General features: G+C 36.6%; 2 long non-coding RNA genes across 2 annotated transcripts in view; one reads left to right on the top strand and one right to left on the bottom strand.

The window, feature by feature from the left end:
* LOC131413537 (uncharacterized) overlaps positions 1 to 26,320 on the top strand; it is a 107,047-nt gene that overhangs the window by 34,067 nt on the left and 46,660 nt on the right. The window lies entirely within an intron of this gene.
* On the bottom strand, positions 6,596 to 24,347 carry LOC131413536 (uncharacterized). The gene is made up of 4 exons (XR_009221963.1): positions 24,255 to 24,347; positions 12,292 to 12,335; positions 7,987 to 8,128; positions 6,596 to 7,419 (listed from the first exon to the last, which is right to left on the bottom strand). It is a non-coding gene; the product is annotated as an uncharacterized LOC131413536 (long non-coding RNA).

Here is a 26,320-nt window from a genome sequence, read left to right as displayed (position 1 = left end):
GTCATGATACATGGAACATGTGGGAAGAGAAACTCAGATCTCCTTCACTTTTTCCTTTAGAATGAGGAAATATCCTCACTTGTTTCTGACTAGAAAAACTGGTTTTCTTAGTTTATTCCCTTTTTTCCAAAATAGAATTGTTCCCTTGCATTGTGATATGTTTTATCAAATGGTTTGAAAATATGACCCCTGAGATTCCTTCTACAACAGTTAAAAGAAATAGAAACTTATCATCACAGAACATCTCCTGTGTTAGAAACATTTACTCTATCTCCTTTCAAATATCTCCTCCCTGGACATAGAGAAGACTCACTTTTAGCCTATTTATACTTAAGAGGAATAATGTGGTCAGAATATCAACATTGGTCAATAATAAGTGAGCTAAAGTGATATGTTTCACATCTTGGCTGAGGCAAGGAAAAGTCTCTGCTTGGTTTTCCCGTCTCTTTTTTCCTCTTCTTGCTGATAAGAAAGGACTCATGTTTCAAAGGATGGATCTCAAAATAGTGGAGCCGCCCTCCTACTGAAGCCCTGAGTGACCGTGTGGCACAGAAGCCTACACCAACTTTCAGTTGAAATGCTACACATTGAAATGGTTTCAACATTTATCACATCACACTACTAAGATTCAGGGTCATTGTTGCTTTACTCTAAACTAACCTGTCCTGACCAATAATATACCTGCCCTAAGAGATATTCATATACAAAATTAATATTTGATCAAGATTGAGATGATAGCGGCAGTATAGTGAAATATTATTTCAGAAATTTTAACAGACTTTTGTTTTTGTTTCCCAATGTTGTTTCCCTTTTTTTCCTCTCCCCTTCATTTAACCAGACTTGATATTCGGGTTCCTTGCTTTTGCAGAGAGATGTGGCAAGGTTCATTGATATGTGCTCTCCTTTTGAGCTTCTTTTGTATAGGTCATTGTCTCTCAAAGGAGAAGACTACTGGGGATAAATAAGTGTATTGGAAAATGGGATTTGAGGAATACAAGGATTTCCTGAGTGCACTGAATGGAGGGAGACAGAGCAGAAATGATAAGACATTGGCATGTTCTAGAAAAGGGCCTCTGCTGCTTATTCTCAGGCAGAACCACAAGGAGGTTGCAGGAAAATGAAACTGGAAAAGTTAGAGAGTAGGAATAGGTAAGTGGGGCCTATCGAGACTTCTCTACAGAGAGTATTATAGGAAGAGCAAGGTGAGTCACAAGTCCTCATGAATGGCCTTGAACTAGAAGTAAGTTCCAATAGACAAGAAAATGCCTGGAGGACAGAATAATGTCTCATATTGAACTGCCGTGATTACCACAAGCAAATGCCATACAGAATATTGGACAGCTCTGGAATCACACGTGTGGATTAATGACTAAAACCAGATAATTATCAAATTAGAAGAGAGCGTAGTCAACATCCGTAACTGCTCCACCCAATACTTCTGTAGCTCGAACACAGAAATTGTGAAATGAGAAAAATCTACAAGTTGACTCCCTGAGTGTATATTTTTACTACCCTGGAGGACTGTGGGTTCAAAATAGAAATTATATTGAAAACATTTAAAAGTACACTTATCATATACTATAGTTGTGGGCTGAGATCTCATCCCTGTTTTAATAACAGAGAAAGAAAGTGAAAAGAATTACAATTTAGACTTATAAATCACTCTGTGGTTTATCTATAATTTACTTATAGCACAAGATTTAAATGTACCCAAAGTCCAAAGTTAAAGGTATCTAGTCTTCTGAACTTTCTAGCGAAAGAAATATTCTCTATACCTATATACTATTTTATAACTCAAATGGCATAAATCTTGAGATAAATAAGAAATTATCTGAAGTCTAACCAGGGGTCAGCAAAATAGTAAAGGCCAAATAGTAAATATTTTAGGCTTAATGGGTCATATGGTATCTTTTGCAACTACTCCATTGAACTATTATAGTGTGAAAGCAGCCATGGATATTTCTGAAATGAATGAGTGTGGCTGTGTTCCAATAAACTTTATCTACAGAAATAGGCAGTGGCTGGATTTGGCCCACCGGCCACAGTTTCCCTACCACCAGTCTAGATTACTATCTAGTTCTATGAGGTTAAAATCAGGCTCAAGGCATAGATGTCAGTATTTTTTTAAACACTGGGATCACTTTTTTCTTTGTTTTTAGAAAATATTTTAATATTTCTTCCTTTCATGTATTTATTAATAAAAGGTAATTTAGCTTTATCTATTGACAAATAATTCCAAATAATCTCCAAAATTTAGATGAAATTATTTTATAATTAGGAGGCCAGAATGAGTGATGAGTGCATGAGTTTGAAGGGAATTGGAGATTGATAGACAACTTCTATAAATTGGCAGTGGGAGAAAAAGCAACAGAAAAAGAAAGTATGTCACTTTGTGGTATCTTTTGAAATATATTGAAACCTATGGCATTTTTTTTTTTTTGTCATTTTAACCATGACTGTGTGTGCTGTTTCATTATTGCAAGGCAGAGATGTTTATTCTCTGTGAAATGCTGAATATAGTCCAAATTTCTACACTTTTCAGAAGTAAGAGTCTACTGTGCAGAATATATTTCTTTTGCACAGTTAACAGCATTCCTAATGAGCTGTTAATGAGCTGTCAGTTTCTAATATATACTAAAGAGCTAGAGTAGTCACTGAGGAATTCTAGAAGCAGAAATATGTTATATCCTAAAAACATGATCAAATGAATTATTTCAAGATTTATAATTACTCTTAAGTTATACTGACTTTTTGTGTCATTTCTAAATTACTAGCAGTATTTTTGAAGATCAGCTTATGATCTTCAGTGTTTTTTCATTGCGCAATGTTACTATTTATAACATGAGTTATTATTTAAATTATTATTAAACATTATTTATTAAGGAACTACTCTGTGCCAGCCAATGTATTCTCAGAAGTTATAATCTTTTGGGGAATGCTCTGAGATGTATAACTGTTTTAATAAGAATAAATGATACTACGGTAACATCAGGGTGGTGGGGTAGGTAGGCAAACCTGTCTTAAGGTAAACACCCTGATTTACCTTAGGCATCCACAGAAGACTATTGAAAAGGTCTAGTGGAATTTATTTTTTGTAATTCAGACTTGCAAATAAAACAAATTTTATTTGTGTTTTTATATTTTATTCTATTTTGGTAAGACCACTAAACATGAGATTTACACTACACTACACTTCACTTAGCATAATGTCCTCCAGGTTCATCCACGTTGTCACACGTGGCAGGGTTTCCATTTTTTTAAAGTTGAATAATATTGCATTGTATGTATATAATATATTTTCTTTATCATTCATCCATCTGTGGACGCTTAGGTTGATTCCATATCTTGGCTATTGTCAATAGTGCTACAAAGTATATGGGAGTACAGATATTCTGTACTGATCCTGATTTCAATTCTTTTGGATAAATACTTAGAAGTGGGCTTACTGGTCATGTGGTAGTTTTATTTTTAATTTTTTGAGGGACTTCTCAATTGTTTTCCATAGAGGCTGAACCATTTTGCATTCCCTCCACCAGGGAACAAGGGTTGCAATTTCTCCACATCCTAAAGTCTTTAGCCCAGTTTTTAATTGGATTATTAATTTTTTGGCCATTGAGTTGTAAGAATACCTTATATATTTTGGAAATTAACCTCTTACAGATAAATGATTTGCAAATATTTTCTGCCATTTCACAGATGGCCTTTATACTCCTTCGCTGCACAGAGGCTCTTCAATATGATATAGTCCCACTTGTCTATTTTTGCTTTTACTGCCTGTGCTTTTGATATTGTATTCACGAACTCATGATTCAGCCTTGGTAGGTTGTATGTTTCTAGGAATTTATCTGATTTTTGGCATATCATTGTTCATAATAGTCTCTTATGATCATTTCCTTTCTGGGGCATCAGTTGTAATGTCTCTTCTTTCATTTCTGACTTTATTTTCCTATGTGTAGGCTGAATTGTACCATTTCAACAAAACCAAGCCTCTCCACAATATGCACTCCTCAGTTTATGCAAAGGATAGAAGGAAACACATGGTGGCCAAGACAATAGTCTCTTTGAGGGAGATGGTCATTCTTGAAGTGGAGCTAATTGTCCCTTTCAGTGCCCCATAGAGGTAATAAAATTGTGGTTGACTGAAATGTTTTTGCAATTCATAAAGTCAGAACTATAGAGCAAGAGGCAGGGGAGAAATTGTAAAATTTGCCAGTGAGTCCTATTGCATTTCTACAGTATAGGTCTCTACGGATATAGGTAGGTTTCCCTGAGCCATGAATCAAGATGACATAAAATTAAACTGTGTTTCTAGTATCTCATTCAAGAGGTTCATCTTCTGGGAAAGAGGGGACTCAAGACATCTCTCATTGTCATTCCAAATACATTGCAAGTCCAGATTAAATAAATAGGATATTTTAAATGCATACTTCAGCTCTACAGTACAGAGGGAATTCCCACACGCTAGAATGAGGAAGGAAAGGATACCGTTATGGAGAAGAAAGTAAAGATGCAAAGCTTTGGGGAATATTGGAATGGGCTACTTCCCTTGGGCAGGGCTTTGCAAATAAATAAGTTAAGATACTGAGCCAAAAATCTCGTCTCCTGTTTGGAGTTGAAACTCCAGGGAAGGGCACATCATTTCACGTAAGAGAGTCTAAAATAATTTCAGCGCTTGGCTTAGTGATATGTCAAGGAAGTGGGCCACTCATACTGTGTTGTGTGTGTAGTAAAAAGTGTAATTGGCAAGAAATGAGAAACTCAAGCCCTGCTATGTGCTGGTTTGGGTCTATATACACAGTAACTGTGTTGTTCAGGTAACCAGAGATGAGATATTGACATCTTTTATATGATTAGTAGAAGTATATGATATCACAATAGAGTGATATTTCAGGCAAAGGAAACTCAAAACTTCCCCCATTTCTACAGCATGTGAAGCTACATAAGTAGATACCTCAGAGGACAAAGAGAAGCTCATGGATTAGAAAACCTGCTGAGGATTCCTTGGCAATCTACGTTACAAAGCACAAAAGAAACAAATTCATGGGAGAGAATCAGCAGATGAAACAGACCTGAGATTTGACACCCAAGAAACAGGTCCTATAACAATCTGAGAGATATTTCAAAATATCTGTATTAACATGTTCAATAAGATACATTAAAAAATAGAGTTGATAAAGCAAGAATAGTGCATTTTGAAAAAGCACATGAATCTGAAAAGGAACAAACCAGAAACTCTTATTAAAAAAACTTAATAATTGATGGGGTTGGCCCAGTGATGCAGCAGTTAAGTGCGCACGCTCTGCTGTGGCGGCCCATGGTTCGCGGGTTCGTACCCCGGGTGCACACCGACACATCGCTTGTCAAGCCATGCTGTGGCGGCGTCCCATATAAAGTGGAAGAAGATGGGCATGGATGTTGGCCCAGGGCCAATCTTTCTCAGCAAAAAAGAGGACAATTGGCATGGGATGTTAGCTCAGGACTAGTCTTCCTCACACACAAAAAAACAAAAAACCTATAATAATTGAAATAAATATTAAAATTTGATTGGGCAAATTGTACACAGCCAAAAAGAAGAAACCACCCAAAAGTGGCACGAAGCTGACCTGTGACCATCAATAAGTTATTAATCTATGTTTTTTAGATCCCAGTATGAGTCTTAGGAGTGACATGTAAAGAGCTCACACAGTTCCAGGCACGCATTTAGTGTATAGTAATGACAGCTCTTGTGATTGTGTATGATCATCAAAATGTGTTGCAAAAGATAAAAGAAAGGGGATGGAGGACTGACTGAGAAAGTCCTGCATTAATCTGTAATGAGTTCCATTAAGACACAACAGAAAAAATGGGGCCAGACAATATTTGAAATGATTATGGCTGATAATCTTTCAGAATGGATGATATAAATCCTAAGATTGAAGCAGCACAACATTAAACATATTATTACGATAATGCAGAATATCAAAGATACAGGGAAAAAAGATGCTATGTGGTACAGAGACACTAAGTACAAAGGAATTACAATCAGAGTTCATATCAGCTTTTTGAATGCCAAAGCACAGTAGATAATTTCAATTGCGGAAAGAAAATAGAATTAAATTGTATTAAATTTCTCTGCTGTGTTCTAAGTTTTGCTTGTCTACTTTTTTCAGATTTATAAAAGAATTTGAGTTTTAATCAGCTAGGTCAATTTTTATAGTTTTCACTTCTCAGAAAAAATTCAGACTTGGCTTAGTATTTTATAATCTGTGTTTCTTAATTCCGTTATCTGAGGTGCCTAAGGATCTTTTTCTGTTGTTTATTGTTTCTACTAGTTTCTCCTCAGTCTATCTTATCTCTTCAGGTATTTGAAAAATTATATATAGAAAAAAATTGAAGCCCAACATTTTATCTTCTCTCACAGATGCTTTTTTCATTTGCTCCTGCACAGGTGCTAAGAGGCACTAGCAATTCTGGATCATCTTGATAGGGTGCCTGCATATCTAGTTTGCCTAGGGAAAGCCTGATTTATGCCTGTTTTCCGGTATTCTATCTGCTTTAGTATTTGCACACATTTTTATTTATTTAATGAATAATTATGAAAAATTATTTCATTAAAATAGACATGGTTTGGGAAAACCTCTGCAGATTCTCCTAAGAGGATAGGAGAGTTGAAATGAGAAGGACTTGTTCACATTCCTGCACTCTTGGTCTGAAGCACAGAAGGATACCCAGAAAATACGTAGTTCAGCGCTAAAAGTATCCATGCCCGGCAACCACAGAGCGAAGAGAGCTGTGATCCTACGAGAAGGTCTGATCCTGTGAGTGGCTGAATTGTGAACCACAGAAGCAGAACTCACCGCACCGCCAGGACGTTGATGCACACCGGTGGCGCCGAGCAGAACGCGTCGGGTCTCCGGCAGTGGGAGAGGTGGTGATCTGTGCCATGGAGCTGTGTGAGATGATGAGAGGGGTCGCCCTGACGCTGCACCGGCTGCTTAGCCCTGTTACACGGAGTCCGAATGCTCCTCTTGAGCGTCTCACCCCAGGAAGTTACCTACCCAGTGAGGAGAAGCCACTTCCACTCGGGCCTCACCCATGACTGACCTGGTTTCCTCAAATCCGTAATTCGAGTCAGAATCCAGCACAGTCGGCAAAATCGGACTCTCTGACCGCAGGTTTCTTCACATCAGCTCTCCGTCTCCCCATTGCCGTCTCGGCCTCAGAGTTCTCCATCCTCTGACCCTGCAGCAGGATGTGTTGCTGGCCCATTGGGTCAAGACTCTGTGCTGACAGGTCCCCACGCACAGGGACTAACAGACAATCTAGATGCCTGAGGAAGGCTCACACGTGTGCCAAAGCATGAGACAAAACCCACAAAGAGGCCATGGCTGGTTTCCACAAAGACATTTCTGAGGGCCCAGTGGTCTGTGGAGACAGCCCCTGTATAATGTAAGGAAAAAAATACTGTGCTTCACATAGTCCCATTTCACATGTGGACTGTTAGGACATACGTAGTTGGTATTTGGAGGGGCTGCTGTTTTTAATAGAGACTTGAAGTTATAAAAGGCTCTCTAGACTTCAGGGCAAGGAGTTCTGTGACTTGGCAACTTCATTAAGAGCCAGAGAACCAATGCAGACAGGCATGCCTTGTAGACGCTGCGCGATGAGCCAGTACAGAATGATTATAAAGACGCTCTAGCATTTTAGGGGGAAAAGTCCCATGCACTCTTCAACAAGTAACTATTTTTAGGTGTGTACTCAAGTGCATGTGCAAAGACACTAATTAAATTTGAAACATCATAAGCATATAAAATATCTACACATGTACTGTAAAATAATAAAATATAACAATTATGTATCTCTATCTATCTTCTATCTTCAAATCTCATTTAATCACATAGGATGATTGTTGAATTTTAAGGGAAAAGTGACATACCAATATCATATATAGTATGATATCAATTTTGTATAGTATCTGATACATATTAGATATTCAATAATACTAACCTCGTTGATGAATAGAACAGCGAAATCTTGAGGCCGGCCTGGTGGTGTAGTGGTTAAGTTCGTGTGCTCTGCTTCGTTGGCTTTGTTGGGGTTCTCGGGTTCGGATCTGGACGCAGACCTATGTGCCACTCATCAAGCCATGCTGCGGTGGCGTCCCACATTTAAAAAAAAAAATAGGGGAAGATGGGAACAGATGTTAGCTCAGCAACAATCTTCCTCAAGAAAAAGGGGAGGATTGGCAACAGATGTTAGCTCAGGGCCGATCTTTCTCACACACACACACAAAAAGCCACATCTCTATTGTATTAAAACAACCAAAAGACACATTCTTTCTCAAACATATATTTCCCTCACTATGTCACCTTAGTTTTCCTTTCCAGAGAACAAGTTCTGTTGTGTATGTAATTTTTTTTTAATATAAGAGAGCATATTTCCTGTCTTCTGTTCCTCACATCATATTTGCTCTTTCCACCCACTGCAATCTGGTCTCACTTCTATATTCCACTAAAATATTCTGGTAAAGATGTAAAATGATCTTTCAATGGCTACATCCAAGGAGCTCTTAGCCCCAGTTGCCGCCTGCCCCATTTCCCTATGTGGATCCCCCTCCGCTCCTGCACACGTCTTTCCTGGGTTTCTCAGACAGCACCAAATGTTGTCTCAGAACCACCCCCACGCCCACCTCTGCTCCATCACTTGTGTTCGCTCCTCTTCTTCTGCCTGTTCCTTTAATGTTGGTAACTTGCATCATTTACTGATTCTCTTCTTTTGTCCCTCCAGGGTTTTATCACTGCTGTAACTACCATTCCAAACACAGGGGAATTCCCAAATTGCATTTCCAGCTCTGAGCTCTGTCTTGAAAGAGTTCAAATTTCATCTATTCACTTCATCATCTTTCTCCCTACGTTCAATCTTGCTCCATCTTCTGCGTTTCCAGTCTTAGTTAATGACGCCTTCCTCCCCTGACAAACAAATCAGAAACAAGAGTCATCTTGCTCTCGGCCTCTCTCTAATAAGCCAGAGCATTTTGATTTCACTTCATGAACATATCTTTCGTTCCTCCCATCATCCCCTTTCCCACTGCTCCTCCTTTACCTTTAAGCCCTAATGTTCTTTCTCTGTATTCTTGCAATGGGCTCCCTATCGGCAGAGTCATCTTCTATCTTACTTCTCCGGAATTCCTACAACTGCCAGTGTAGAAACACTACCAATGCTAATCTGACCTTGACATTCCTTGACGTTAATCTGACAATGCTGTTACTGATTTTTGAAAAAGGCTGAACATTTTGCCGGAACTCACAAGAATCTCTGACTGTCTGTCTTTCCAGATTTAACTTCATGATGCTTTTGTCCAAACTGCATGTAGTATTCTTCATGCAGAATTATTTTTCACACTGCATTGCCTCTTTATGCTAAAACTTTTGCTTGAAAAACTGCTGTATCCAGGTCTCTTCTTTCTTTACTTTGTCATTTTAACGGCACTTTTCCTATGGCATAGGGAACTACTTTTCTCGTATTATTTTATATATGCTTATTTATGCTGATGTTTGGGGTTGAGTGTTTCCTCATGATATTTAAAAGGCATCTTAACTTCCCAGGAAAAGTGTCCCTAAATTACATGCAGAATAAATTTTTGGGCACCAATCTCATCTTATATAACATCTAGATTGTTCCATCTCAAGAAGTGGACATGTTCTTCCTCTTGTCTCTTGTTTCTTTTCATGAAGTCAGTCTTGGATTGACTTTTAAATTAGTACTTCCCTTTTCCTCTTGGAACTTATATTAGAAATTCTAATGTCCTACAGCCAGATGATTAGCACAGTCTAGTCACGACAAAAGTCAAATATTTTCCTCTTTGTTATGCAAACACACATACACACACACCCTAACGCACACAAATATACGCACACAGCCAATAGATAATTATGTGGTTTATTATAGGATTTTTTGTACAACTGGAAGGAGAAAGTAATGTCATATGTTGTACTTAGTGAAAATACAAGGAAACAAACTCTCTCATACCCAGAGAAAATAGGTCATGTTAAAGCATTCTGTAAGGGGTCCTGTTTCCTTATTTGTTGATGTCCTATATGAGAAACTCAAACAGGGTCTATCCACCCCAGTCTATATGTATATAGACCCTAGAAAGTATATTTTTTAAATCCTAAACTTTATAGAGACATAAGATTTCTTGAAGACGACTGAATACATCCTAAAATAAAATTATTTATTTTATTATATAAACATCTGAGGTTAAAAGACTCTGGAAGCTGACAGCTCAAAGTTGGACTGAAAGTTAGTGTTCCCTACTGAATTTAACATAACAAAAATTTCACAGAATGTCAAAAATGCTTGGACACATTTAAAAACAAGATCAATCTAGCCTCATTTCTAAACATAAGCCAAAGAAAAGGACACAGTGCCACCACAAAAATAATCTAATCGGCGCCTTTCTCTTGGCTCCCTGCGTGACTCCTCACAGTAAGTACTTTTGTTTCTTTCTTCTTCTAGATAAAAATTGTTCAGGCCATCAAATTCCCCCTGCTTCCTGAGAGCACCATCCCTCCCCTAAGACCCTCTCCAATCACCCAGGACAACCTCAAACCCTATGGCAAGCCTTTTGTGGGTCCCTCTTACTGAGAGGCTCCAAGGTTCCCCATAGAGTGTGGTGTTCCTGATGAAGCAATTCATAAGCCCGGTTTTATTAGATTACAGGTATGTCCTTGGTGCTTTTGTTCACTGGGATTTAACAATTATATACATTAAGCAGTAATGACTACAAAGTGTGATCTCATATAATTATCCAGATTTATCTTAAAATAATAATCTGATGATAAATTCTAGCCACCTCAATGTGAAGCAAACCTGGGGGCCCATTAGAATCACCTGGGAATTCTAATTTTACTTTGTGTTGGGTGGGGTTTGATTATGGTCACTTTTGAAAAATTTCTCAGATGCTACTAAGATACGAGAAAGATTGAGTGACTCTGGTCTGAGAGTGATTCCAGTTTAGTTTGCGCCATTACTCTTCCAAGATTTGCCTTCCAGTTCTGCACATTCCGTGGCACCTTGCACTGAGGGTAGGAGGCTCTTGCTGTTCGCAAGTTGTTCTTCGCCTATGCAATTGCTGAAAATCTTTTCAAGGAGTCTTTCCATACTGAATCTCTATCAGATTGTTTCTTTGGAAGGCTTGGCTTCCCTTCAATATTTTCTTTGAAATTCTGAACTTTAATAGAATTACAAAACTGTCTTTTCATCTTAATCAATCTGTCTTTTCACTGTTAGCAGCGTTATGTACTATCCCCTCATCATTCTCTGTGCCCTCTAGGCATACGAGGAGCAATTTTATCCCAATTTGAGTGAAGAGTAATTTTCTGAAAATATTTCTTTTCCTGTTTGGCCCATTTAACTCTCCTGTGTTCAGCCATTAAACATCTCCCAGTCCCAGCAACTCAGAGGCCTTACTGTTTAATGAGCTGGTGAATTTTACTCCATGGATGCTCTTCAGTTCACCATTACTGGGTATATTAGAGCAGCTTCCGACTTTTGGCTTTCATGAACCAGTATAATCTCGGGGGAAAAATCAAGGAATTGATAAGTCACTTCCTTTTTAAATATAAACGTATTTTAAGCTAAAAATATTTACAGGGTAACAATAAACCTACCATATATTTAAATCTCAAATTTAAGAGTGTATTTTACTTTAAAGAATCAACAAATCTTTCTTTGCCTTGCTATCCTTTGTTAACGGTGTCCTCAGGGGCTTTGGATAAAAACTCAGTAAATTTCTATAATAGTTTAATTTTCTTACCCAACAGATAGAATCAAAGTAAATCGTTCTTGAAGGTGCAACATCCAACTTTGTTGCAAATGCTATTGTAAATCCGGTTCAAAACTTCAACGTTGAGGATAAAATCACTTGTTTTTGCAGAGATAATGCAAATAAAAATTCTGGTGGAGCATCTTGAAAGAAGTAATGTTCTTACTAAATTAAAGAACTTATAGACAGAATTGTACTTAAAATTTGCAAACAAGAAATTTAAAAATTTTAAAGCATTAAAATGTATTTCTATAAAAGCAAAGTGTGAATTAAAATTAAAAGCTGAGAATTCTGATGATATATGCAAGGTTTACTTTAGAAATTCAATATTTTAAATATTTTAACTTGTAAGATTTATTTTTATGAATATTCTGTTTTTAATTGAATAAATACATATTCAACACTGATGAACCAAAATTGAAAAGGCCTATAATTTTGCCAATCAAATTGGCAAAACATTTAATAATTATAAAGAGATAACTTACTGATAAATTTTGACTTGTAAAAGTGTTTGTTGAAGAAAGGTGTTCTGGGGGCCGGCCCAGTGGCGCAAGCGGTTGGGTGCGCGCGCTCCGCTGCAGCGGCCCGGGGTTCACTGGTTTGGATCCCTGGCGTGCACCGACGCACTGCTTGGTAAGTCATGCTGTGGCGGCATCCCATATAAAGTGGAGGAAGATGGGCACCGATGTTAGCCCAGGGCCGTCTTCTTCAGCAAAAAAAAAAAAGAGGAGGATTGGTGGATGTTAGCTCAGGGCTGATCTCCTCACAAAAAAAAAAGAGAAAGGTGTTCTGAAAGGAGACAAAAAAACAGTTATCTGTGAAAATATTTTAGCTGAACTATTTATGTGTTTCAATATGAAAAATATGTAGATTTGAGAATAACTTCCATTTAGCAGGATTTGTTCTGAGCTTACTAGGCATTGACAGCTCTAGAAAGATTGGTTTCTCATTCAAAACCTCATAGACTTCAGGGAAAATTTGTATGAAGAGAAAAATTATTTAAAACAAGTTTTATCCTTATTTAAACCACAACATCCAACTTAGAAGAAAATTGCTGTTAATTTTTTAAAAATTAAAACTATTACTATTAAGATAATATTGGAAAAAATCGTCAGAAATACTGTCAAACATTGTATTACAGTTTGGTTTGACTGAGTATTAAAGTACATGGATGTGCATCAAGAATAATTTGTTTCTGCTATTTTAAGTATGTGCCTAATCAATGTATTCCATTTTATTTTAACATACATGAATATGGTATTTTGCTTTTTTTAATACTAATTTTATGTTTTCAAAATAGTTTTTGGGGGAAGTATGTTACAGGTCTATCATGAATAATGGAAAACAGCTTTACTGGTCAATAACATATTTCAAGAGCTTTTTATGAGTTTAATTGTTTTTAGTGTCCCCTTGCACTGTTAAAGCTGTCACTGTTTGGAAATAATTTATGTGATTACCCAACAGTTTTAGGATTTCAACTTTTCTGGGCAACCTGAAAGCCAGGCTTGTTTCATTGTTGGTGAGGACTGGTTTACTTCCAGTTCTCTCTTACTCCTGCAGACTACCAACCCCTAACAGCAGGGCTTCATGAAGCTCTGGAAGCCGCCTGCCCTGCAAGCGTCATCTTGCTGCATTCTCATACTTTCTTAGATTCTGGTGATCTTAGATTTTCACTATCTTGTAAGCTTTCTGATGCTTTTTAAAAGATATATTTTAAATTATGTCCGGACATCTTTGTTTTTTAATTTTCTTCAGCAGAATGTTTTGTTTGAAGTTCCTAGTCTGCTTTTATGAGATACCAAATCTAGTAAAACCACACACACACACACACACACACACACACACACACTAGCACAACTCTTTCTATTCTTGTGTAATATTTTGGTATAATTTAAACCGGGACTCAGGTTTTCTGACTCTTTCTTACTTTAAGATATTATTTTTCATCACTGTCACTGTTATGTTTAATTGGAAATTCCTTAGAAGAATATAGCAATCAGATATTCCTACTTACATTTGATTCTACGTAAATCTCTTACATGTGAATTAATTTTCTTGAAGTTTGTAGAAATGAGTAGAAATGGTATATATATATATTTTTTAATCAAAGTATACAAGTTGTATGAAGAAATATTTCTTATAAATTAACACAATTCAATTGAAATTATCTGGTAGCAAAATAAGTAAAACAAAATGTCACCTCTGTGGCCACTTAGAATCTTGCAAAATGACTAATTTATCAAAGTAATAAATCTATGATTTAGAACTGTGCTATTAATTTCAAATATGCTGCTCTTCTTACCTATTCAGACTTGTTTTAATGAAGTTATTAATCTACAATGACAAAGTCCTTTTCAAAACCGTTAAGTACTAAGCACTACAAAAAAAACTTGCTTAGTTTTTTTCTCTCTCAATAACCTAATTTAACATTTACCAAAAAACAAGTGAGCAAGATATATCAAGCTATTTTATTCCTCAAGTTCTGTGGTCAAATAAGACTGGAATACTCTTTGTTTAAACCTAATTAAATCAATTGCTGTATTGTGGAATGGTTTAAACTCTTCAATACAACCAGAGGTGGTATTAATCTCCAAAGGGAAGAATAGAGCAGGCACTAGTAGGTAAATCTACTCAACCACAATCCATTTTTTATCTTTTCTGATCAGAATTGCATATTTTACTCTCTACTTAGAATATCTGGCATGCAATAAATAATTATGAGACTTGGAAAGAAGTTTGACCCATATTAAAAAGAAAAATTAGTGAAAACAGCAAACCCAGAGATATTCCAGATGTTGGAATTGGAATTATCAGACAAGGGCTATAAAATATCTATTAAAATATTTTTAAGGATTTAGTTTATGAAAGGAAATTATGCAGAATTAGATGGAAAATTTTAGTAGAGAGATGAAAACTATATAAACATTGAATTTGAAGAGATTGCAATAGAAATTATGCAAACTGAAACCAAAACAGAAAACAATGACAGGAAAAAAAGGCTTCTTGGAACCTGTGTTAGTGGATACAGCATATGTTTAGTGGAAGCCCAGAAGTAAAGAAGTAAAGAAGGGAGTGATATAGCAGAGGAAATTTATGAAGAGATAATGCCAAGAGTTTTCTAAAATTGATAAAAGACAAAAACTCATAAATCAAAAAAGCTCAGAGAAACCTAAATAAGATAAACACAAAGAAAACCATACCTACACATATCACAGTAAAACTACCGAACCCCAAGAAAACGAGAAAATCTTAAAAGCCATCAGAGAAAAAGACACATCACATACAGAAAAGCAATCATCAGAAACAGTGGCTTCCAAAAGACATGGGATGATATCGTTAAGGGTTGAAAGAAAAAAAAAGTCACTAACAATGTAAAATTTAACATAGAGTAAAATTTAGGTCCAAAATATACACAAAATAAAGACCTTTTCAAACAGGCAAAAGTTGAGAGACTTTATGTTTAGAAGACCTGACTACAAGAAATACTAAAAGAATTACTTTAAGCGGAAGAGAACTCATACCAGATAGAAGTGTACATCCACGGGAAGGAAAGATGAGCAGCGGAAAGTAAAAATACGGGCAAAAGAAAACACACATATTCTCTCTCTCTCTTTCTTTTTCTGTCTCTCTTTAAGAGAAAAAAGCCAGATACAAAAGGTCACATATTTTATTATTTCATTTGTATGAAATATCCAGAATAGACAGAACACAGATTGTTTTTGCCAGGGGCTAGGGGAAGGGGGATAATGGGGAGAAGCTGCTTAGTGGCTAAGAAGGTTTGCTTGGAGTGATGGAAATATTTGGACTAGATATAGATAGCGGTTTGCACAACCTTGTGAATGTAATCGATGTCACTGATTCCACACTTAAAAATTGCTAAAATGGAAAATTTTATGTTATATATATTCTTTAAATATTAAGAAAAAGAGTTAAATGTAAAAAGGTGGGAAAAATATACCATGAAAACACAAAATATATGAAGAAGGGCGTGGATCTATTGATATCGGAAAAATAGATTTTAAGACAGAGTATTATCAGAGATAGAGAAAAGTATTTCATGTAGGCATCAAGGTAAAGGCATCAAGGAGATAACACAACCCTAAATGAAAAATAGAATTAAAATGTGAAATTGAAAAATGGAACAATATTTACATCTTTTAATACTATTACCTTAGCAGTTGATACATTAAGTAAAAACAATCTTTAAGGATATAGAAGATTTAGACAGTATTATGAAGAAAAAGACTGCAAATTAACAATAACAAAATACACATTCTTTTCAAGTGCACACAAATGCACAAATATAATTCAAAAACTGGACCATAAAACTATATTAATAAATTTCAAAGGAATAAAATCTTATAGTATATTTTCTTACCACAACAGTTTAATATAGGAATCAATGAAAATAATAAATTCAAAAATCCAAAAATATTTGGAAATTATGCAATTTTTCATTTCCCTCCCTTAATTATCCTTAGGTCTTACAAAGAATTAAAAGAGAAGTAAAAAATATTATGCATTAAATGGAAATAATAAAACATATCAAAGTTGGTATTTGCATTCATACTATTGTTTATGGGATATTTTTAAGATGAAATGACTACATCAGAAAAGATAAAAAGTGAAAAATCAATGTTCTAAGCTTCAATGTTAAAAAATAGAAAATGATAAGCAAATTAAATGTAAGTAGAAGGAAAAAATTAGAAAACCTGAAACTTGAAATTAATAATATAGAAATGAGTAATCAACAAAGTCAAAATCCTCTTCTTTGAGAAGATTAATAAAATTGATAGGCCCTAGCAAGACTAGTCAAGGGAAAAAAGAAATATCAATTTTGAAATCGGGAATGAAAACAGTAGATGTGACTACAAATCCTATAGACATTAAAGGAATGAGTATACAGGAGATCCCCAGCTTAGGATGGTTCAACTTAACAATTTTTCGACTTATGATGGTGTGAAGGCAATACTCATTCAGTACAAACGATACTTCGAATTTTGGATTTTGATCTTTTCCCAGGCTAGTGGTATGTGGTACGATGCCCCCGTGATGCTGGGCGGCAGCAGCAGTAGCCGCAGCTCCCAGTCAGCCCTGCGATCATTAGGGTACATAACTGACACACTTACAACCATTCTGTACCCAGACAACCATTCCAGTTTTCACTTTCAATACAGTAGTCGATAAATTATATAGGTTATTCAACACTTTATTATAAAATAGGCTTTGTGTTAGATGATTTTTCCCAACTATAGGCTAATGCAAGTGTTCTGAGCATGTTTAATGTAGGCTGGGCTAAACTATTGTGTTCGGTAGGTTAGGTGTATTAAATGCATTTCCAAGTTAGATATTTTCAACTTACAATGAGTTTATCGGACATAACTCCATCGTAAGTTGAGGAAGATCTATATTAAGAACAAGTTTATGTCAATAATTCTGCCAGGAAAATTAAATTGACACATTTTTTAAAAACACAACCTATAAAATAAAGAATTTACTCCCCATCGAGAAAACTTTAGGTACAAATGATTTCATTAGTTAATGCTATCAAATATTTAAAGAAGAAATATACTAATCGTTTATGTATCAACTTGACTGGCCATGGGGTGACCAGATTAAACATTTCTGAGTGCATCTGGATGAGATTAGTGTTTGAGTTGGTGGGCTTAGTAGACTTTCCTCCCCAGTGTGGTTGGGCATCATCCCTTGAGGCCCTGAATAGAACAAAAGGCAGAGGAAAGAGAAATTTACCTCTTTTCTTTCGTGCCTTACTGTCTAGGCTGGGACACTCCATCTCATCTTCTTTGGTCCTCAGACTAGGATTCACACCACTGGTCCTCAGGCCTTCAGACTCAGACTGGAGCACACCATGGGCTTTCCCAGTCCTTCAGCTTACAGGTGGCAGACTGTGGGACTTCTCAGCCTCTATAACCATGTGAGCCAATTCCTTATTATAACTCTCTCTCTCTCTCTATATATATATACACACACACACACACACACACATATATAATGAAACAAATGCTTGTTTGTATGAGAAAAAAAAAACTCAAATCCTTTTCATTCCATACATAATAAGTCATTTCAGATGGATCATAAACATATTAAGTATATATGTAAATGCAAAAACATTGTTTTTCTAAAAACATAGGAAAATATCTTTACATTTGAAATAAATGGCCAATGAGTGCATGAGATATTGCTCAATACCTTATTAGGTATCAGGGAAATACCATCAAACCTCATTGAAATATTTTACATTCACCAGAGTGATTCTAAAGGGTGGAGATAGCAAAGCAAAACACACACACACACACACACACACACACACACGCACAATCCAAAATAACAAGAATCCTAGGAAACATTTTACTTAGAATACTGTAATAAATATTTGGGACATACTAGAGCAGAATTACCTTTTTTAGTTACATAGTGGGTAAAAGTGAAAAATGGGAAAAAAAAGTCAAACAAGCCATTTTATCAAGTAGTGATGAATTAATTCTTATTCTTCAGAGGCCCCTAATACGTTTAAAAGATGTTAAATCTAGATTGTCTACTGGAAGATGAGAATTTCCTTCAAATCTTTAGAGTGTTTTGCATAGCAAAGGGGTAGAAGAAGAGTGATTCTGTGAGTCATTGGAATTCCGAGTATTACTTTTTTTTTTTTTTTTGAGGAAGATCAGCCCTGAGCTAACATCCATGCCAATCCTCCTCTTTTTTTGCTGAGGAAGACCGGCCCTGAGCTAACATCTTTTGCCAATCCTCCTCCTTTTTTTCCCTTTGTCTCCCCAAAACCCCAGTAGATAGTTGTATGTCATAGTTGCACATCCTTCTAGTTGCCATATGTGGGACGCTGCCTCAGCATGGCCAGACAGTGGTGCGTCGGTGCGTGCCCGGGATCCGAACCTGGGCCGCCAGTAGCAGAGCGTGCGCACTTAACCGCTAAGCCACAGGGCCAGCCCCAAGTATTACTCTTTTAAAACTTAGAAGAGAGGACAGCATATAATTTAATAAGTACAGAGCTGTCATTCAAAAAATGCCAATTAAATTGAAATATGTAAAGAATTTGTCTCACTCATTTAAAGTCACATATTCATGCCTCGGGACGATATGTTTATAGATTAATACTTGAGCCATGTGTTCTACTGAGGTTATTAATAGAGAAAGGAACAATCATAATGGACCTATGCACTTTAGAGATGGGACAAATGAAGGACAGAGAGAGGAAAAACTCTGTCCTAAATTTCTTGATCCCAAGTGATGTTAATTTTTGTTTTTCAAAGATAAGTATAAAAATGTAGAGAGCAATTCTCTGTTAGATGGAGCTAACGTCTTAACAAAAATTCCTCAATAAATGCCACATACCATTATTGCTATTATTTGTAGAGCAGTGGTAGAAGTTATGATAGTGTTAGTAGACCTAGTAACTCCTGGATTTGTGGCTGATTTAAAGAGGCTAAAGGTAGGTAAAGCACATAGCATGGCTGCACCTCTACTCTTTCAGCTGAGTGGAGGATAGTTGTACACTTGGAACACAAATAGACAGGCAATCATTTTCAGATGTTACGTTAAAGAAAATATTTCTACGAAATTGGCAATTAAATGATGATAAATGCATGACAGTCATGACTTTTCTTTTTCCTGTCTTTCTCTTATACTCTTTTCTCCTTTTCCTATGCCTCAAATTTATTTTCTTCTTTTCTATTCTTAACTTTCACACTACTTTTCTCTTCTTTTTTGATATTTTAAAACTATATTCCCATTTAGTTACTTTTCTTTTATCCTTGTCTTTGTTTTCCATTTTTGTTTATTGGTCACCACCTAAAATTCTAAGCATTTAATTCTGGAGGAACTGGCTTCAGTTATAACATGCAGTCCACAAAAGAAAATATTCAAATACAGTGCAGAGATCTATGAGGACTGACCAAGATCTGACGAGGTTTGAGACTCAGCTTCTCTGAAGCCCACACTGCTGTAGAGGGAACACGTGAAGTCAAATACTGGTGAAGCTCATTATTCAACCCTAGTTAGGAAAACAATGTAATGAATAATATTTTAAAGTGCAATTGAGCATGATTTTCCTCCAATAAGCATAGTTTTATTATGAACCCTAGCTCTGCTATTTTGTAGAAGTTTGACTTCAGAGAGTTTTCTTAATGTCTCAGAGCTTAACAAATATTATCTATAGAACTGGGACTATGATGTTCCCCTATTCACCTTATAAGATTGTTCTCATAAAGAAAAGGAGAGATAATGCGTGGAAAAGTACTTTATAATCTGGAAAGCACCCTACCATTGCACAAAGGAAGGTAAAAAGAAATGAAATTGTATTAATTTCTTTGATGCTCTATACATATTTTCCTAGATAAATATGGAGTAATATATTACTCTACCTGCAATGTATCTTGTTGGGATTATAATTTTTAAAGCTGGGTCCAGTTTATGTTCAGTGAAGGGTGGGATTTCGAATTAGAGAATAACATTGTATTGGTGTTTTGGTGTATTTTATTTAACATGAAGTGCTCGCTTACTAACTGAATAACTGAATTCATTTTAAATTTGAAAATCTATCTTTTTGATAGCACATTGAACCATACTTCAGATATCGTGAAAATCCAAATTATGTATATACACACACATACAATTGCACACACACATGCGTAAATAATTTATGCAATATCATCTTAATAATCAAACTAGTTATAGAAATGGTGTATGTAACACTTGGGTGCACTGGAAGGAATGCTTTATTAGTATATAGTCTTCTTTTTGTTCTCCAGCAGTAGTAATGGGTTAAAAAAGTCATTCATTTTGTGTTAATCCTTTACACATTTGCAGATGGTTAAAACAACTTTTCTCTTTCTAATCATAGTTGTTTTGTTCACGTATTGAAATCATAAACTTCGATGTACTAAGTTCCTTGTATTATAAACAATTGAGGTAAATGATCACTTCGGAATTATGAATAAGGGATTTATATAAATTTATGTATATATATATTTACATATATAGTAGTTCTTCAAACTTTTCGCTTTTTCAGTGCTGGCCACCCCATTTCCAAGCAAGTGAAGGAGACTGATCACTGTCCTTCAGAAGGACAGACAATTGCAATCTTCATTTGCTCCTTCTCAGTGGCTCTTCTCATTATCCTGTGCTGTGAATTCCTATCTTCCCAGAACATGTGATGCTATAATAGCTTCTTTATTCACAAGAATGATATAATGCAATGCTAGGCAATCACATGTATTGAAGGAAGGTCAATTTCACAGATTTTTTAAAATAAAAATGTGAAAATTTTCAAAACTAACCCTTGTCTCTACTATTTTTATATAGAAAACCTTTCTATGGCCAGATCTTGAAAATCCTTGATATACCCCATGAGAAAGTTCTAACCTCCTTTTCTATACTATCAACGCTAACAATAAGTGACAGGGATAATAATTACATTATTATCAGGATGCTCAGCTCAATACTGCACCAATTCCAGACCAGAGTAATTTTCTTTACAAATCCACTCATCTGTGTATGTGTAATGGCTTTCTTCCAAGGAATTCGAAGTCCCACACTTAACTACCTCATTTATTTCCAAAACGTGCCTTTAAAAATATGTCATGATTAGGAGTGAAGACAAAAATAGAAAGTATTTATATATCACCTAAGAGAAATGTATTGTTTCAACATGCTGTGGCTGCAGCCACTGTTTGCCTTTCTGTAGCAGGAGTAAGAGAAGAGTTACAGTGTATCTGCCCTCTAATCTGTCATTGCTGAGTTTGCGCTGCTACACAGTGATATATCCCGGTGTTGCAAACTAAATGCAAAGTGACCATTAAATAAAGAATAACACATCACTAGTAATCTCTGCAAGATTAAAACTAGTATTTGGATATTTGAACACAGGTAGTCAGTTTGGTGATGCCACTGTTCCTTCTGCCAATTTCATATTATATAATGTATAGCCCTCATTATATAAAACCAGTAAAATTTCAAAAAATATATATGACTTTTAACAGTATTTAATTTCTTCAGTCTATGAATGGTCAGAAGTCTTTAGAGAACTGAACAAGGACAGAATTGATGGCAGAATTTTATCTGATACGGAGGTTTCAAATTTTTTTCCTGTATGCATTCAATGAAAAACAGATTAAGCTCTTGAACTTCCAGAGGTGTTTATATAGAATTGAAATAAGTTCCTGACTCCCTCCCAGATCCTTCTGTGGTCAGCAGAGTCTCCCTTGCTAATATATCTAACTATTGGCTGATATCTGCCAGGAGAGTAGTTCAACTCTCGGAGCAGCTTCTCAGTGGGGCTATGACTTTTAAGTTACTGTGTAATGGAGTGTATTACCATTTACCATATGAAGAAATAGCCTGTCTGTCAGCCAGGGAGCTATTTAAAGTTATATATAGGTCAAATGAGCCAAAAAGAGCAAAGGAAGATCAAGAATATTGAGTATCTCAGAAATAAAAAGATCAAACTATTTTAGGTACCAGGTAATTTCTTCCAATGATTGTTTTTAATCTATTGATGAAATTAATTGTGAATCATTGACTGCATTAAGAAAAATGTATTTCAAGGGCACACATTTTCCCTCTTGAATCAAATATATGGTATATAGATTTGATTTCTACAAATGGTTTTATGTATTACCATTCCTACTTACTAACAAAAGGTATCTTAACATTTCCAATTTCCACTTCTGGGATCAGACTATGTTTTAATTTCATTAAGAATCACTAAATTCTGTTTTCTGAGTTATTTTTGTGTAGCTAAAACTACCATTCATTTACTATTTATTGTTTAATGATGCTAAATAAAGTATGTTAAATGATGAAAAGAAACATACATTTCATCTGTCTTTCCAAAGGCACCTTCACTATTAGGAGCTCTGTACTAGCTTGCAAAACATGGTAATGTTTGGTATGTAAGTGAATGAAGGACTTAAAACAGGAAATACATTATTTTTCTTATTCTGTAGTTAAGTAGTCTGAAAACAAAAAACAGGATATCACATTTTAAAATTATTTAAATAACTTTAACTCCAGACCAGATGAACATTGGCATTTAAGATATTATAAATATGTCTCTAATTAGATATTTTCTATTTATATTGCTATAATTTATTAAAAATAAATATTATTCAATGTTTCATATCTGGGTATACAACTTATTTTATTATTAATCATTCTATTAAAATTACTTATAGCAGGGAGTGTTTCACAGGAGACCAACTAGTAAATATTTAAAATGAAAAAAAAATTAAAAGAGTTCACATAAGAAAGACATGGAATACTTAACAAACGTCAGGCAAAATCTGATACTCTAAGGGTAAGATCCTCTCTTAGTAAAGAGTGACAAATCCTATATTAGGAGAATGCCAATCTTGTATCCAGCATTCTGATGACCAGTTTTAAACCAGCTGTTCACTCTTTTAGCTCCAACTTTTTGCTACTATCTCTATTTCTAACTGAAATGCTTTCAAATTATTAGATCACAAATAATACAACCTGCAGAAAATTGTATTCCTGTTTTACACAACTCAAGTCCTTATCATTTCTAGAAAGACAACATTCCTACTGACCCCTAACTCTCTGTCACGTATTCTATAAAATCACATTCTGTAAAAGCATTAGTCATGAGGAGAGAAAGAGATCTAATTTCAACTCTTATATCTTAGTTTAATGGAATCTCTGTCCATAGAATTGAAAGCTGAAAAATATTTAAAAAGTCAACAGTATTTTGTGGTTTTAATTGACTTCTTCATAACAGTAACAGGATTCAACTCTTCCCAAGGCCCTTTGAACACTGCCTCTGGAAATGTCCATTAGTACAACCAAATTTGGAAGACAATTTGATGTGTACCATATGACCAGCTCTTCCACTTTTCTAACACGCACTAGAGAAAAGCCCATTTATGCATACAATGAAACATATGAGGAGAGAAGTCAAGATGGCGGTGTAGGCAGATTCTGAACTCACCTCCTCCCGTGGACACAGCCAATTTACAACTACTCATGGAAAAGTTACCCCTGAGACAGAACTGAAAACTGGGTAAGAGGAACTCCTGCAACAAAGGACAATCCTAATCAATGTGGAAGAGGCAGAAACTCCCTTCTGGAGAGGAAAAACGCCGCCTTCACAAGCCGCCAGCTTCACGGCCGCCCGGGAGCAGCCCACAGGCACAGAGCCTCCCTGGAGGAGCGGGGCCCTGAGCCGGGGAGCGCCCCCACTGTAGGCGCTTTGTGGACCCAGCACAATCAAGACAAGTGGCATAATATCTGACTTTGCCTGCCACTAAAACATTGGGGAATACCCCCAGAAAAGCTGGTTCATGAAGAAATTAAAACCGGCTCTTAAAGGGCCCACGTGTAAACTCACCCGTTTCAGAAAGCAACCTAAAACCACCAGAAAGAGAGGTGCACAGTGCTTTGGTGAAAAGTGACTCACCTGAAAGGCTCTGAGTGCATTGCAGTGAGAGGTGAGACCTCTCCAGGGACTGGGACATTGGCGGCGGCCATTATTGTGGCCCGGTGTAGGGGTGCTGACACAGACACGGTTGGAGTTCTCCCTGGGGCCTGCTAGCCCTGGGTCTGCCCCACCCACTAAAGCACTGATTTAATCCAGCTCAGCCAGGATGGTAGCCCACCCTAGAAACTGGCCCCACCAAACAACAAGCCCTCAGGCAACTTGTGGGCCTGCACAGATTGGTGATTGGATTCTCTGCAGCCTGGCAACTGGGGCCACTTCAGTGGGGCAGGGCGTGCACAAGGAGCAGGTGGAGAGTGTAGGGCAGTGGTGGAGTGTGTGGGGCTCCTGCCATGGAGAGACTGGGTCCACTTCAGGAGGTCGGGGCGTGCACACGGGGCAGGACCGTGTTGACTGTGTGTGTGTTCCTGTGGGTGGTGGGGCTTGTCAGCTGCAGAAGACTTGTGCTTCTCAAAGACCCACATAGGGGGTTTGCCACACCTTCCAAAGCCTGAAACAACTGGGTGTTTCCGTGCCTGAGGCCAGCCCCACCCAGCTGCAATCCTCAAAGAGCTGACAAGAGACCTAAAGGCCGGAGGCTTATAGCAATTGTAAAACCCTGAGCCTAACAACCTGCCATGCTGGGGGCCTACTCACTTAAAAGAAATACTGCAACACACATGTGGTATTAGAACTTGCAGCTAACTGTGCTGGGGCTCCCCACACCTGATGAAGAGACTGAAGGGCCCACAACAACTACAAGCAGCTGAGCATTACAACAGCTGGCCAGGAGCATAACTCAGCCTCCCTGGGCGCCTACAGGGAGAGCAAACACGCCACAACAGAAGGACACACATAGCCCACATAGGGGTAACTCATGGAACATTGAGAACTGAGGGAAGCACACTGCAGACCTCCTAAGGCATCACTTATATAAGGTCACCTATCCAAGAGCAGGAGACGTAGCTGACCTACCTAATACACAGACAGAAGCACAGGGAAAGAGGCAAAATGAGGAGACAAAGGAATACATTCCAAGTAAGGGAACAGGACAAAACCCCAGAAAAGGAACTAAGTGAAACGGAAATGAGAAACCTATCTGAGCAAGTTCAAACAAAGAGTGTTAAGTATGCTCACTGATCTGAGGAGAAAAATAGATGAACTCAGTGAGAATGTCAACAAAGAAATGGAAGATATAAAAAAGAACCAATCAGAAATGAAGAATACAATACTGGAAATGAAAAATTCACTAGAGGGACTCAAAAGCAGAGTAGAGGATACAGAAGAATGGATCTGCGAGCTGGACAAAAGACTAGAAGAAATTACCCAAGCTGAACAGGTAAAAGAGAAAAGAATTAAAAAGAGTGAGGACAGTCTAAGGGACCTCTGGGACAACATCAAGTGCACTAACATCCATGTTACAGGTGTCCCGGAAGGAGAAGAGGGAGACAAAGGGGCAGAGAATCTATTTCAAGAAATAATAGATGAAAACTTCCCTAACCTAAGGAAGGAAACAGACATCCAGGTACAGGAAGCACAGAGAGCCCCAAACAAGATAAACCCAAAGAGGCCCACACCAAGACACATCATAATCAAAATGTCCGGAATTAAAGATAAAGAGAGAATCTTAAAAGCTGCCAGAGAAAGACAAGTTACATACAAAGGAAACCCCATAAAACTATCAGCTGATTTCTCCGCAGAAACCTTACGGGCTAGAAGAGAATGGCACGATATATTTAAAGTGCTAAAAGGAAAAAAAATATATATATATACACATACTCTAATACTTATGTATAGATAGATATAGATAGATATGTATGTATATTATAACACTATAATATAGTTAACAAACCTCAAACAACAGTGTAGACATCTATCAAATAAATAGCAGTACTTGTATTTGGAGAAGGATATAGGGGAAGATTACTCCTATCTCTCATATTTTGATTCTCAAATATGAGTGTTTTCATGTATTAAACACAATGTAAAAGAAAAAAATAGATAAATCAAGTTAAGGCTAAAAGTAATATCTTAACCTCAACTTTTTC

The sequence above is a fragment of the Diceros bicornis genome, chromosome 14, assembly GCF_020826845.1.
Source record: "Diceros bicornis minor isolate mBicDic1 chromosome 14, mDicBic1.mat.cur, whole genome shotgun sequence".
NCBI lineage: Eukaryota > Metazoa > Chordata > Mammalia > Perissodactyla > Rhinocerotidae > Diceros > Diceros bicornis.
Note: the sequence above shows the minus strand (reverse complement) of the source record. Positions and strands in the feature narration are given on the sequence as shown.